This window comes from Trachemys scripta, chromosome 1, assembly GCF_013100865.1.
Source record: "Trachemys scripta elegans isolate TJP31775 chromosome 1, CAS_Tse_1.0, whole genome shotgun sequence".
Lineage (NCBI taxonomy): Eukaryota > Metazoa > Chordata > Testudines > Emydidae > Trachemys > Trachemys scripta.
The window spans coordinates 304,736,032-304,748,072 of NC_048298.1; the positions used below are offsets into that span (position 1 = coordinate 304,736,032).

The 12,041-nt window shown below is 40.2% G+C and overlaps 1 protein-coding gene across 1 annotated transcript in view; it reads left to right on the forward strand.

The window, feature by feature from the left end:
* Positions 1-12,041, forward strand: part of SACS (sacsin molecular chaperone) — a 228,363-nt gene that overhangs the window by 41,787 nt on the left and 174,535 nt on the right. The window contains exons 5-6 of the mRNA XM_034758747.1: positions 3,278-3,369; positions 3,946-3,966. The gene's annotated coding sequence lies outside the window, so the exon portion shown is untranslated. The remainder of the gene's footprint in view (positions 1-3,277; positions 3,370-3,945; positions 3,967-12,041) is intronic.

Genomic DNA, 12,041 nt, shown 5'->3' on the forward strand with positions numbered 1-12,041 from the left:
GGGGATCCAATGGACATAGTGTACTTAGATTTCCAGAAAGCCTTTGACAAGGTCCCTCACCAAAGGCTCTTACGTAAATTAAGTTGTCATGGGATAAAAGGGAAGGTCCTTTCATGGATTGAGAGCTGGTTAAAAGTCAGGGAACAAAGGGTAGGAATAAATGGTAAATTCTCAGAATGGAGAGGGGTAACTAGTGGTGTTCCCCAAGGGTCTGTCCTAGGACCAATCCTATTCAATTTATTCATAAATGATCTGGAGAAAGGGGTAAAAAGTGAGGTGGCAAAGTTTGCAGATGATACTAAACTGCTCAAGATAGTTAAGACCAAAGCAAACTGTGAAGAACTTCAAAAAGATCTCACAAAACTAAGTGATTGGGCAACAAAATGGCAAATGAAATTTAATGTGGATAAATGTAATGCAATGCACATTGGAAAAAATAACCCCAACTATACATTGTGACAGACCCAGACCAGTAGAGTACAGGAGTCTGGTAGAGGGCAAATATACTGGTCACTGGATGAGTAGTTTTCTGTTCCCTGAGTGACCAGAGCAGGGGCTACACTAGAGTAATCAGGAACCTGCTAGAACCATTTAAGGCAGGCAGGCTAATTAGGACACCTGGAGCCAATTAAGAAGAAACTGCTAGAATCAATTAAGGCAGGCTAATCAGGGCTCCTGGGCTTTAAAAAGGAGCTCACTTCAGTATGTGGTGTGAGTGTGAGGAGATGGGAGCAAGAGGTGCAAGGAGCTGAGAGGGTGTGCTGCTGAAGGACTGAGGAGCACAAGCATTATCAGACACCAGGAGGAAGGCCCTGTTGTGAGACTAAGGAAGGTGTTTGGAGGAGACCATGGGGAAGTAGCCCAGGGAGTTGTAGCTGTCATGCAGCTGTTACAGGAGGCACTATAGATAGCTGCAGTCCACAGGGCCCTGGGCTGGAACCCGGAGTAGAGGGCCCGGGTTTCCCCCCAAACCTCCCAATTGACCTGGACTGTGGGTTCTTCCAGAGGGGAAGTTCTCTGGGCTGTTCCCCAACCCACATGGTGAATCTCTGAGGCAAGAAAATCTGCCGATAACCGCAGGACCCACCAAGATAGAGGAGGAACTTTTGTCACAACATACAATATGATGGGGGCTAATTTAGCTACAACAAATCAGGAAAAAGATCTTGGAGTCATCATGGATAGTTCTCTGAAGTCGTCCATGCAGTCAAAAAAGCAAACAGGATGTTAGGAATCATTAAAAAGGGGATAGAGAATAAGACAGAGAATATTTTATTGCCATTATATAAATCGACGGTATGTCCACATCTTGAATACTGCGTACAGATGTGGTCTCCTCATCTCAAAAAAGATATACTGGCACTAGAAAAGGTTCAGAGAAGGGCAACTAAAATGATTAGGGGTTTGGAACGGGTCCCATATGAGGAGAGATTAAAGAGGCTAGGATTTTTCAGCTTGGAAAAGAGGAGACTAAGGGGGGATATGATAGAGGTGTATAAAATCATGAGTCATGTGAAGAAAGTAGATAAGGAAAAGTTATTTACTTATTCCCATAATACAAGAACTAGGGGCCACCAAATAAAATTAGTGGACAGCAGGTTTAAAACAAATAAAAGGAAGTTCTTCTTCACACAGCGCACAGTCAACTTGTGGCACTCCTTACCTGAGGAGGTTGTGAAGACTAGGACTATAACAGCATTTAAAAGAGAGCTGGATAAATTCATGGAGGTTAAGTCTATTAATGGCTATTAGCCAGGATGGGTAAGGAATGGTGTCCCTAGCTTCTGTTTGTCAGAGGGCGGAGATGGATGGCAGGAGAGAGATCACTTGATCATTACCTGTTAGGTTCATTCCGTCTGGGGCACCTGGCATTGGCCACTGTCGATAGACAGGATACTGGGCCTTTGGTCTGACCCAGTACGGCCATTCTTATGAGCCTGCACCCCTGAGCGTCTCCCCGTGCCCCAACCCCCTTCTCACACCCTTAATCCCCCTCCCACCCTCCAAACCCCTTGGTCCCAGCCCAGAGCCCTCCTACACCCCAAACTCCTCATCCCCAGCCCCACCCCAGAGTCCACACCCCCAAGCTGGAGCCCTGACCTCCCCACACACACACCCCACTCCCCCACCAGAGCCCCCTCCCACACCCTGAATTTTTCATTTCTGGCCCCACCCTGGAGCCTGCACCCCCAACCAGAGCCCTCACCCTCTCCCTCATCCCAACCCCAATTTTGTGAGTATTCATGGCCCGCCATACAATTTCTATTCCCAGATGTGACCCTCAGGCCAAAATGTTTGCCCACCCCTGGCCTATGTGCTGCAACAGGAGGAGGGGCTAGATTCTGGAACCTCTAAGAAATGCAGATTCAAGTTCACCAAGGACTCTCCACACTGCTACAATCAGTGCGGGCCCCAGATTTATGGTTTGTGTAACCACTGGCCATTCTCCTCCACAGAGTGAAGATGCTAAAAAGAGGGAAGTCTCTTGCAGCAGTAGAGGAGTTCCATTGCAGTTTTGTGGTTTAAGAGATTTGTGTTACCTCTGGTTCCTGTAGAGTTTCCCTGTGCCAAGTGCCAGTACTTGAATTCGATGCTGGGGACAAACTTGACCAATAATTAGAGATTGTATCTGTAAATGTGACCTATATTTGTTTAAGTTATGACTGCTGCTGCTGCTGTGTTTTAATTTGACAATGGCATCTATATCTACAAACATTTTACATAACTGGTTACATTAACAATAGGTCCTTTTGTTTAGCTTTCTGAGGTCATTTCTGTACAATAGAAGAAAGGCTGCAAAAGAATAAGAGGTCACCTCCCTACATTAGGACTTTTTTTTTTTTTTTTTTAAAGAGAGGCAGAGAAAAAGTCATTTAAGTGAGAAGAGTGAAATCATCATGACTTCTGCAAGGGATTTTTTTAAAACCTGGGCTTGTACTCTTTTTGTCTCTTTTTTTATGTATAAAGAGACCTTGAATATTTAAACATGCCCCCGCCCCATGCGTCAATGTTTACCTAAGGAAATATCAAAGAAGTCAAGTTGGGTCTATATTGGTTTTTCTGGAGGACTTTCTACATGTCTCAGAACATTATTTTGTGAACTCCTCACCTTAATTGACGAGAGAGGGCTGTTGAAGCATCTTCAAGACTTTCTTTATCCACATTTTATTTAGCCATTGAAGTTAAATAGGTGTTAACTAAAACAAACAAAACAAATTTCTTGAATGTGACCCTTCCCCTCTCACTTAACTAGATTTCTTTCTCCTGACTCTTGTAGGAACACAGGAATATACTATATCAGATCAGACCACTGGCACAGTCCACTATCCTGTTTCTGACATTGGCCGGTATCAGATGCTTCAGAAGAAGGTACAAGAACCCCATATGGACAGCTGTGGAATAGCCTGCATTTAAGGGAAATCCCATCCTAATCCTTATCAGCTACTGCTTGTGCCCTGCAGCATAATAGTTGATACCTCATATATAAAATTGTGAACCCTATCTAATGTACTCTGATGTTCTCATTAACCAATGGAGCACTGCATGGGCTCAGGGGTTCACTCGCAGAGATCCAGTTGCAGGAACAAGGCCTTAGCTTGCTCCATGGTGAACATATCTGGTCTGATAATTTTGACCACAAGTTTAGATTTCATTTTTTTTTTAAATTACACCTCTACCCTGATATAACGCGACCTGATATAACATGAATTTGGATATAACGTGGTAAAGCAGAACTCCGGGGGGGCAGGGCTGCACACTCCGGCGGATCAAAGCAAGTTCGATATAACGCGGTTTCACCTATAACGCGGTAAGATTTTTTTGGCTCCCGAGGACAGCGTTATATCGGGATAGTGGTGTACCTACCTACTAGTGATAGGAACCATTTTTTCTTTGTAATTTAGTTTCTTGCTTGGATTTAAACACTTCTCTTTCTTCTGTTTGCAGTTCAACATTTTAGTAACAAAGGTAAGGAAATTTATTGGGTTTTTTTATTGTTTTGTTTGGTTGTTTCTTCATTTGTTTAGTTTAAATGTATGGGATGGTCTCCATTTTAAGTGTCAGAAACATTTTATTTACCCACGAGGTTTTAAATTGTAGACTCTATAGTATAGATTTTAACTTTAAAGTGTTACCTGTGCAGTTTATAGAAGCATGTTTTCACTTGTTTCCAGGTAAGTTCTTGCTCATTGCAGTAGGAGGGCAAGGTATAAAATACTGCATATAAATGTACAAGGCTCTCCAATTTAGTGTTACCGGTCAATCCTCTTCCCTGTTCTAAATCTTGTACTTCCTGAAGGATTTGAGTTTATTTAGTTCTGCCCACTCATAGTGGAACTGCTTATTAGTTTTTAGCTCTTGAGCTATTACTCGTTAGACTTTTTCAATATTACTATTATTTGTCATGATTCCTCTGGTCTGTATATATACTGCCATCTGTTAGCTGTATTCACCTGGGGAGACTTTGATGCCACAATTTTGTACAGTATCTTATCCTAGGCTAAAGATAAAGCCACTATTCCTTGTTCTGAAGGACAAGGTCCTGTCCTAAAGTCATTTCCTGAAGCTTATATCTATCTTGAAATACACTATGGTATATCTCTATTGTGTATATTATCTCTGTATACTTTCTGTCTGTTTACATACACTCCTTTAAAAAAGATTATATAATCTGTTTAAAAGGTGGGGGGAGGGGGTTTGCCACACACACCTACCTTTTAAGCAGATTATATATACACACTTACATAGACACTTTAGGACTAGACTGTTAAGCAGGTTTTTCTGGTTAATGAAAATGGCCCAGATTTCCCCCCTTCTGTGGTAGAACCCATATGAAAAGCTCTTAGTTAAAAAGTTTGTGTGAGAATCCCCTCGCTTAGCTCCCACCTGATTGTTCATGTTGGATGGGTAAGGGTTTCTCTCTCTCAGACTAGGTCTTGGGGGGCCCACTCTCAAGCCTGGTGGTTCCTCTACACTATCTCTAGTTCATAGTCAGCCCTTGCAGTCTCTGGCAATGTGTGTTTACTGGAGACAACCTACTATGGTTTCTTGGTAGCAGTCACCCCTGGGGTTGCGGGGAAACCAGGTTCTGTGGAAAGGATAATAGAGCTGTAGTTTCTTATGTTTTCCAGGGATTTTCCTTTGGTCTGAAGTGGGGATTATGTGCATTTTCCTAGCCCTGACACTAACTAACTCAATCTCAATATGCTTCTGTTACGATCTGCGGTGCATTCTCCATGGAATTATCTGGTGGAAGGGATGGTGCCACAGATACTCTTGAGCTTCAGTTCTCCATGGGCAGGGTGAAAGCCATACATGGAGAATACCTTCTAGGCACTGATGTTGGGTGCATGTTTTAGGCCACTATTTTAGGTTTTCTAAAAGGATTTTACCCACTTTATGAGAATTTGGTTAGTTAGATATTCACATTAGGTTTATTTTGTTTATTTGTTCATCCTAATTGTGAGTGATAGTCAGCTTTTTCTGATTTTTACCACTCTAAGTGGTGAGTATGTAATATGTACATGTTATGTATACTGTAGATATGTAACCCCTGCAATACAGTCACTCACTCTCTATTGTTTTTTCTGCCTCTAGACTCATATTGTGTTCAAAAGGATCAAAAAGGTCTTTTGTAAAAATGAATGGAATCAGGTTTGTGCAAAAGTTTTATCATCCTACTAGCTCCATGTTTCTCAGACAGTTTAAGTAAGGCTTTTCAATCTTATGAATACTCTTCCAGAAATCCCTGAATCTTTGCTGGATATAGTATTAGAGATAGACAGGTATGGAAATTTCTAGACAGCTTTGGTCCTTGTGTCTGGTAGGCTCCTCTATTACATTATATAAAGAGAGACAGACTTGTTCATGACTTCTTTAACTACATTACATTGCCAACATATTTTAAAGCTCTTCTGTGTAATACTTTAAAGAGCAAAAATACTCCAACTATTTCTCCATTATAGGTGACCCTCTAAAATAAAGTACTTTTATTATGACAAATGCTTGACTAACCTCAGGTTTACCTACAAGAAAAAAATAAAATGTTCTTGAAGTTTATTGTGCCAGCATAGTCTTCTTGAGACTATTGTGACCATGTGACTATAAAAAGTCATATGTTCCAGCATGCACACATTCACACGCACACAGTATGACAAATACCATATGGTAGTGTTTTGTTAGTTTCTAATATCTTTGAATACTGTTAAGTATACACTATCTCTGCTTCATCAGTTTCAAAAAAGAAGAAAGTAAGTCGGGTCTCCTGATTTTTTTGATCAGTGTGCTGAAAAGACTTGAAAAAACATTAAGAATGGGAAAGGAAATTAAGGTTATGGTGAATGAGCACACAGGGCATGAAATTCAGCCAGTTCATAGAAAAGAACTGAACCATTTCCAAGGCAATAAAAAAGAGGAGCTGAAAACTAACATCATTATTATAGTGCCAGAGCAAACATTTCAAATATTGAAAAAGTAACTAAAATAACTATTTACCTCTATTCTTGGCATGCAATTAGATGTTACCAACCATTGTATTTAATACCAAGATAATGCTGATAATACTTTGAACTAACCTACCACCCTTCAGGTGAGGATTCCCAGAGAACTTTACAAAGGTAGGTAAATATTATAACAACAAGGGAGAACAAATTTAAAAAAAAATAATTAGAAATTAACCATTCAGAATGTGTTGGCAGATGCTGCAAAACAGGACCAGATGTGTAGGCTCATAGGAATTGTTATATCCTTTCTGCAATGGTAAATTATAAACAGGGTCCTTTGCACAGAATTTGTTGCAGCAAGGGATGAATTCCTCAGAATTGTACTCTAGAGTCTAAGGGTTTGTGTACACTTGGAAATCTACCAAAATAGCTGTTCTGGAATTCAAAGAAATGTTTTTGGTCCTCATGGTAGAGAAAATAGGCTTGAAAACAAGAATCTAATTTAGTGGTTGTCTTTTTAAGGGCTTGACTTGGTGCAGGAATGCACTCTACAAAGGTGTGATTTTTTTTTTTTTTTTGAGTGCACTAACTTATTGCACATTAATTGGTTCATGCAGACCTTGCTGGTGTGCTTTAGCATAGTGCTGTTTCAAACAGTACTATGTTAAAGTGCCCTAGGGAACCTTTAGTGCTCACCAGCAGGGTCTGCATGAACCAATCATTCAAAACATGTTAGTTATATTTATACATCTAGGAACAAAAAATGTAGACCTACTTACAGAAATGAGGACTCTATCCTGAGAAGCAGTGACTATGAAAAAATTTGGGAGTGTCATGGTAGATAATCAACTAAATATGAGCTTCTAGTGTGATGCTGTGGCCAAAAAAACTAATGCAATCCTGGGATGAATTAACAGGTGAATCTCGAGTAGGAATAGAGTTTTTTCCCTCTGTATTTGGCTGCCCATAAATTTCTGCTGCCCATAATTCAAGAAGAATGTTAATAAATTGGATAGGATTCAGAGAAGAGCCATAAGAATGATTAAAGGATTAGAAAACATGCCTTATAGTGATAGACTCAAGAAGCTTGATCTATTTAGCTAACAAAGAGAGAGAGTGACTCGGTTACAATCTTTAAGTACCTACATAGAGAACAAATATTTAATAGTGGGCTCTTCAGTCTAGCAAAGAAAGGTGTAACATGGTCCAATGACTGGAAGTTGAAGCTGGAAATATGTTGTATATTTTTAACAGTGAAAGTAATTAGCCATTGGAACAATTCACCAAGAGTTGTGGTAGATTCTCCATCACTGACAACTTTTAAATCAAGCTTTGATATTTTTCTAAAAGATGCCCTAGGAACTATTTTGGGTAAATTCTTTGGCCTATATTGCACAGGGAGTCAGACTAGATCAGTGATACTCAGACCTCAGTGGTTCAAGAGCCAAATTAGTGAACAGCATTATCCAAAAGAGTCACAGTAGTGTGAATTCACCGTTTCATTTACCTATAGTACTATATATTTTGTATATATGTGTATTATTCTCACAGCAAATAAGTTAATAACTTACTCCAAGTTGATAACTTAATTGTTAATAATATAGTAAAAGTACCCTGATTGGTTAATAACTTAGATTGGTTAATAATTATGTGACACAGTGTTTTAATATTATGTGCTGGAAAGAGCCGCAGGAAACACATTACAAAGCCACTTGCAGCTCGCAATCTTCAGTCTATCACTGGACTAGGTGATCATAATTAAGGCTATGATTTAGTCATGGGTACTTTTAGTAAAAGTGATGGACAGATCACAGGCAATAAACAAAGTCATCTATCCATCACCTATCCGTGACTTTTACTAAAAATACCCCTAACTAAATCTTAGGTGCTGGGGTGGGTGGCACCCCGGGACCCCGCCGCTGCCGCTCTGGGCGGGGGGCAGCATCCCGAGGCCCTGCCACCACTGCTGCAGCTCTGGGTGGAGGATTGCGGCCTGAGGCACCGCTGCTGCTCTTGGACTGCTGTTCTGGGGCAGCACCCGGGACCAGCTGCCTGGTGCCGCCCGAGCAGCGGCTGGTGCAGCTGGCCCCGGGCTGCCCCAGCTGCTCAGGCGGCCCTGGGGTCAGCCACTGCAGAAGTCAGAGGTCCTGGAAAGTCATGGAATCTGTGACCTCTGTGAAAGATTCACAGCCTTACTCATAATCGCCCCTGTGAAGTGGAGTGCACTTTAGCAATCGCTCCCTGGTAGAGCACATTACCCCATGATAGACATGTCTGAGTTTAGCGTTAGTCTAAAACAACAGCTTCTAGAGGCATGAACTGCCTCATTCATCAATGTGCTGGTGAGTCTGAAACATAAAGATGCAAATCCATGGCATGTTAGAAAATGAAAATTTGAAGGCATCAAAATACATATGGAGGCTATTGTATTATTCATTTTCATATTTAATTCAATAAAAACCTAAACTTAAAAGCTTCATGTGAAGTCACAGAATTTTGAGAATTTCCACTAGTGCTGCAGAATCTAGGGACTTTGTCACAGAATTTAGTTCCAGTTTGCTGCAGAATATCTGAGGACTTGATTATAAACTAATTGTAAGCTGCACTTCCTGAGATATCTTAAGAAGTATTAATTATCTCAGTAGATAAAAAGATAGATGCTTATAAACTCAAATAACTATGGGGCATATACGGCCCTGGTCCTGAAAACACACATGAGTAACTTTAATCACATGCATTGGTGCCATTGATTTTACTGGAACTCCACACATGAATAAAATAGCTACTTATGTTTGCAGGATCAAGCCTTTTATGTGAGTGAGGAGCAACTTAAATGAACTGAGTAAAGTGCCCCAAAATGTAGAATTTGTATTACATTGGTTTTACAAAGACTATGGAAATAGATTATTTTCAATTTCAGTGAAGTTACTTGATTTTAAACATTCCCCTCCAGTGTTACAATCCAAATGGTGTGACTATTGGAGAACTAAAAAACAACGTGGACTGTTGGTACAAACACTTCTTATGTAGTAACAGGGAGCACAGGGTGGTTTAGTAGATAGGACACTGGGAGTTGGGAAACCTGGGTCCTATATTTAGTTCTGCCACTGATCTGCTGGGTGTACCTTGTGCAAGTCACTTAATCTTTTTACCTCCATTTCTCCCTCAGCAAAATGAAAGTAATGAAACTTACCACATATATTCGTTCATTAGCCCGTTCGTTTATAAGCCAACCCCCCAAGATGGTTAGGTAAATATAGCAAAAACGATATGACCATGTGATAAGCTGACCCTATATTTCAGGGATTGGCAAACTTTTTGGCTCCTGGTGTGTTAGGGTAAGCCTCTGGCGGGCTTGGACATTTTGTTTACCTGGAGCGTTCACAAGCATGGAGCCCCTTAGCTCCCAGTGGCCGCAGTTTACCGTTCCTAGCCAGTGGGAGCTGTGGGAAGTGGCACACCACTTGGCTTGGAACAGCGAACCGCGACAACAGGGAACTGAGGGGCTCCATGCCTGCAGACACTCCAGGTAAATAAAATGACAGTGTATTAGATATTCAATTCAATGATTCCATAGAGTTTAAAATCATCAAATTTTGGTGTAGATCCGTTTATAAGCCAACCCCCACTCTTTGATGCATCACTTTTTTACCAAAAATATTCGGCTTATGAACAAGTATATGCAGTACTCTCCTTTGAAAAGCACTTTGAGATCTAAAGATATCAAAGAAAATAACCTAAATTCTTCCATAAAGAGTAGGTTGTTATGAACCAGTAATATTTTTCAGTTCATAAAACCCACTGAACATTTATACTGCTGGTTTAAAGGCAGCACTGATGTATATCAAATTTCAAAGTTCTTCAGAAGTTTCAAGGAGTTAGACATATGTTGATGGGTACTTTAATATTTTATGCCCATGATTAATTTAAGAGATTAGTATAAAAGAAAATGAAATCCCTGTGATAGATCCATACATATTTAGAGCTCAATTCCCCCTTTTGTTTGGGGGGGGGAGGGAAAAGAGTAATTTTTTAAAAGCCCACTTTTGCATGCTATAAGGGTAGCACAAGTTTTACTGTGTGCTGCTCTGTTTAGGCATATCTGCACACATAATACCAAGACAGTCTATATGAAATTACTTGAAAGGTTGTAGAGCTCTTGTATGAAGTTTTCATTGTATGTGAGGGGAAATTACAAGCAGAATTCCCATTAACAATGAGAGGTTTAGTGCGTGTAACTTCCTGTGTACTATAGTCATCATTTAGTCATATGTATCTCTAGTTTATGGGATAAGCACGGATTGCATGTTGACTCAAACGCATTTATTATATATTCATTGAAAATAGTTACCACTGTGGGATTCATTGCTGTGAGATGCTAAGTCTCCTCGGCGTCCATTGACTTGAGTTGGAGTTGCTGTTTTAAGCTATAAATCTATGAAAACCACAATTTCTTTAAGTAGAAATAGAAGGAAGAACATAAAGACCATGAGAATGTCTGTACTGGTTCAGACCAATGGTCCGTCTAGCTCAGTAACCTGTCTTCTGACAGTAGCAAGTGACATGCTTCAGAGAGAATGAACAGAACAGGGCAGTTTTATCAGTGATCCATACCATCATCCAGTCCCAGCTTCTAGCAGTCAGAGGTTTAGGGACATCCAGAGTATGCAGTTGCATCCCTGCCCATCTTGGCTAATAGCCACTGATGGACCTGTCCTCCATGAACTTATCTTTTTTAACAAAGTTATTCTTTTGACCTTCACAGCATCTTCTGGCAATGAATTCGACAGGTTAACCGTGTGTTGTCTGAAAAAGTACTTCCTTATGTTAGTTTTAAACCCGTCACCTATTAATTTCATTGGTTAACCCCTAGTTCTTTTGTTATGTGAAGGTAAATAACACTTCCTTATTCACTTTCTCCACACCATTCATGATTTTATAGACTTCTGTCACTTCCCCCCTCAGTTATCTCTTTTCCTAGCTAAACAGTCCCAGTTTTAATCTCTCCTCATAAGGAAGCTGATCCATACCCCTAATCTTTTTTGTTGCCCTCCTCTGTACTTTTTCCAATTCTAAGATACCTTTTTTTGATATGGGGCTACCAGAACTGCATGCAGTATTCAAGGTCTGAGCATACTAGGGATTTATATAGTGGCATTACTATATTTTCTGTCTTATTTATCCCTTTCCTAACATTCGGTTAGCTTTTTTGACTGCTAGTCCACAGTGAGTCGATGTTTTCAGAGAACTGTCCACAATAACTCCAAGATCTCTTTCTTGAGTGGTAACAGCTAATTTGATCCCATCATTTTGTATATACAGTTGAGATTATTTTTTCCAATGTGCATTACTTTGTATTTATCAGCATTGAATTTCATCTGCCATTTTCTTGTCTATTGACCCAGTTTTGTGAGATCTTTTTGTAACTCTTCGCAGTCAGTTAACTCCAAAGCTATCTTGAGTAATTTTGTATCATCTGCAAACTTTCCCTTCTCACTGTTTAACACTTTTCTGAAGTAATTTATGAATATATTGAATAGCATTGGTGCCAGTACAGATTATTGGGAGACTCCGCTATTTACCTGTCTCCAATATGAAAAC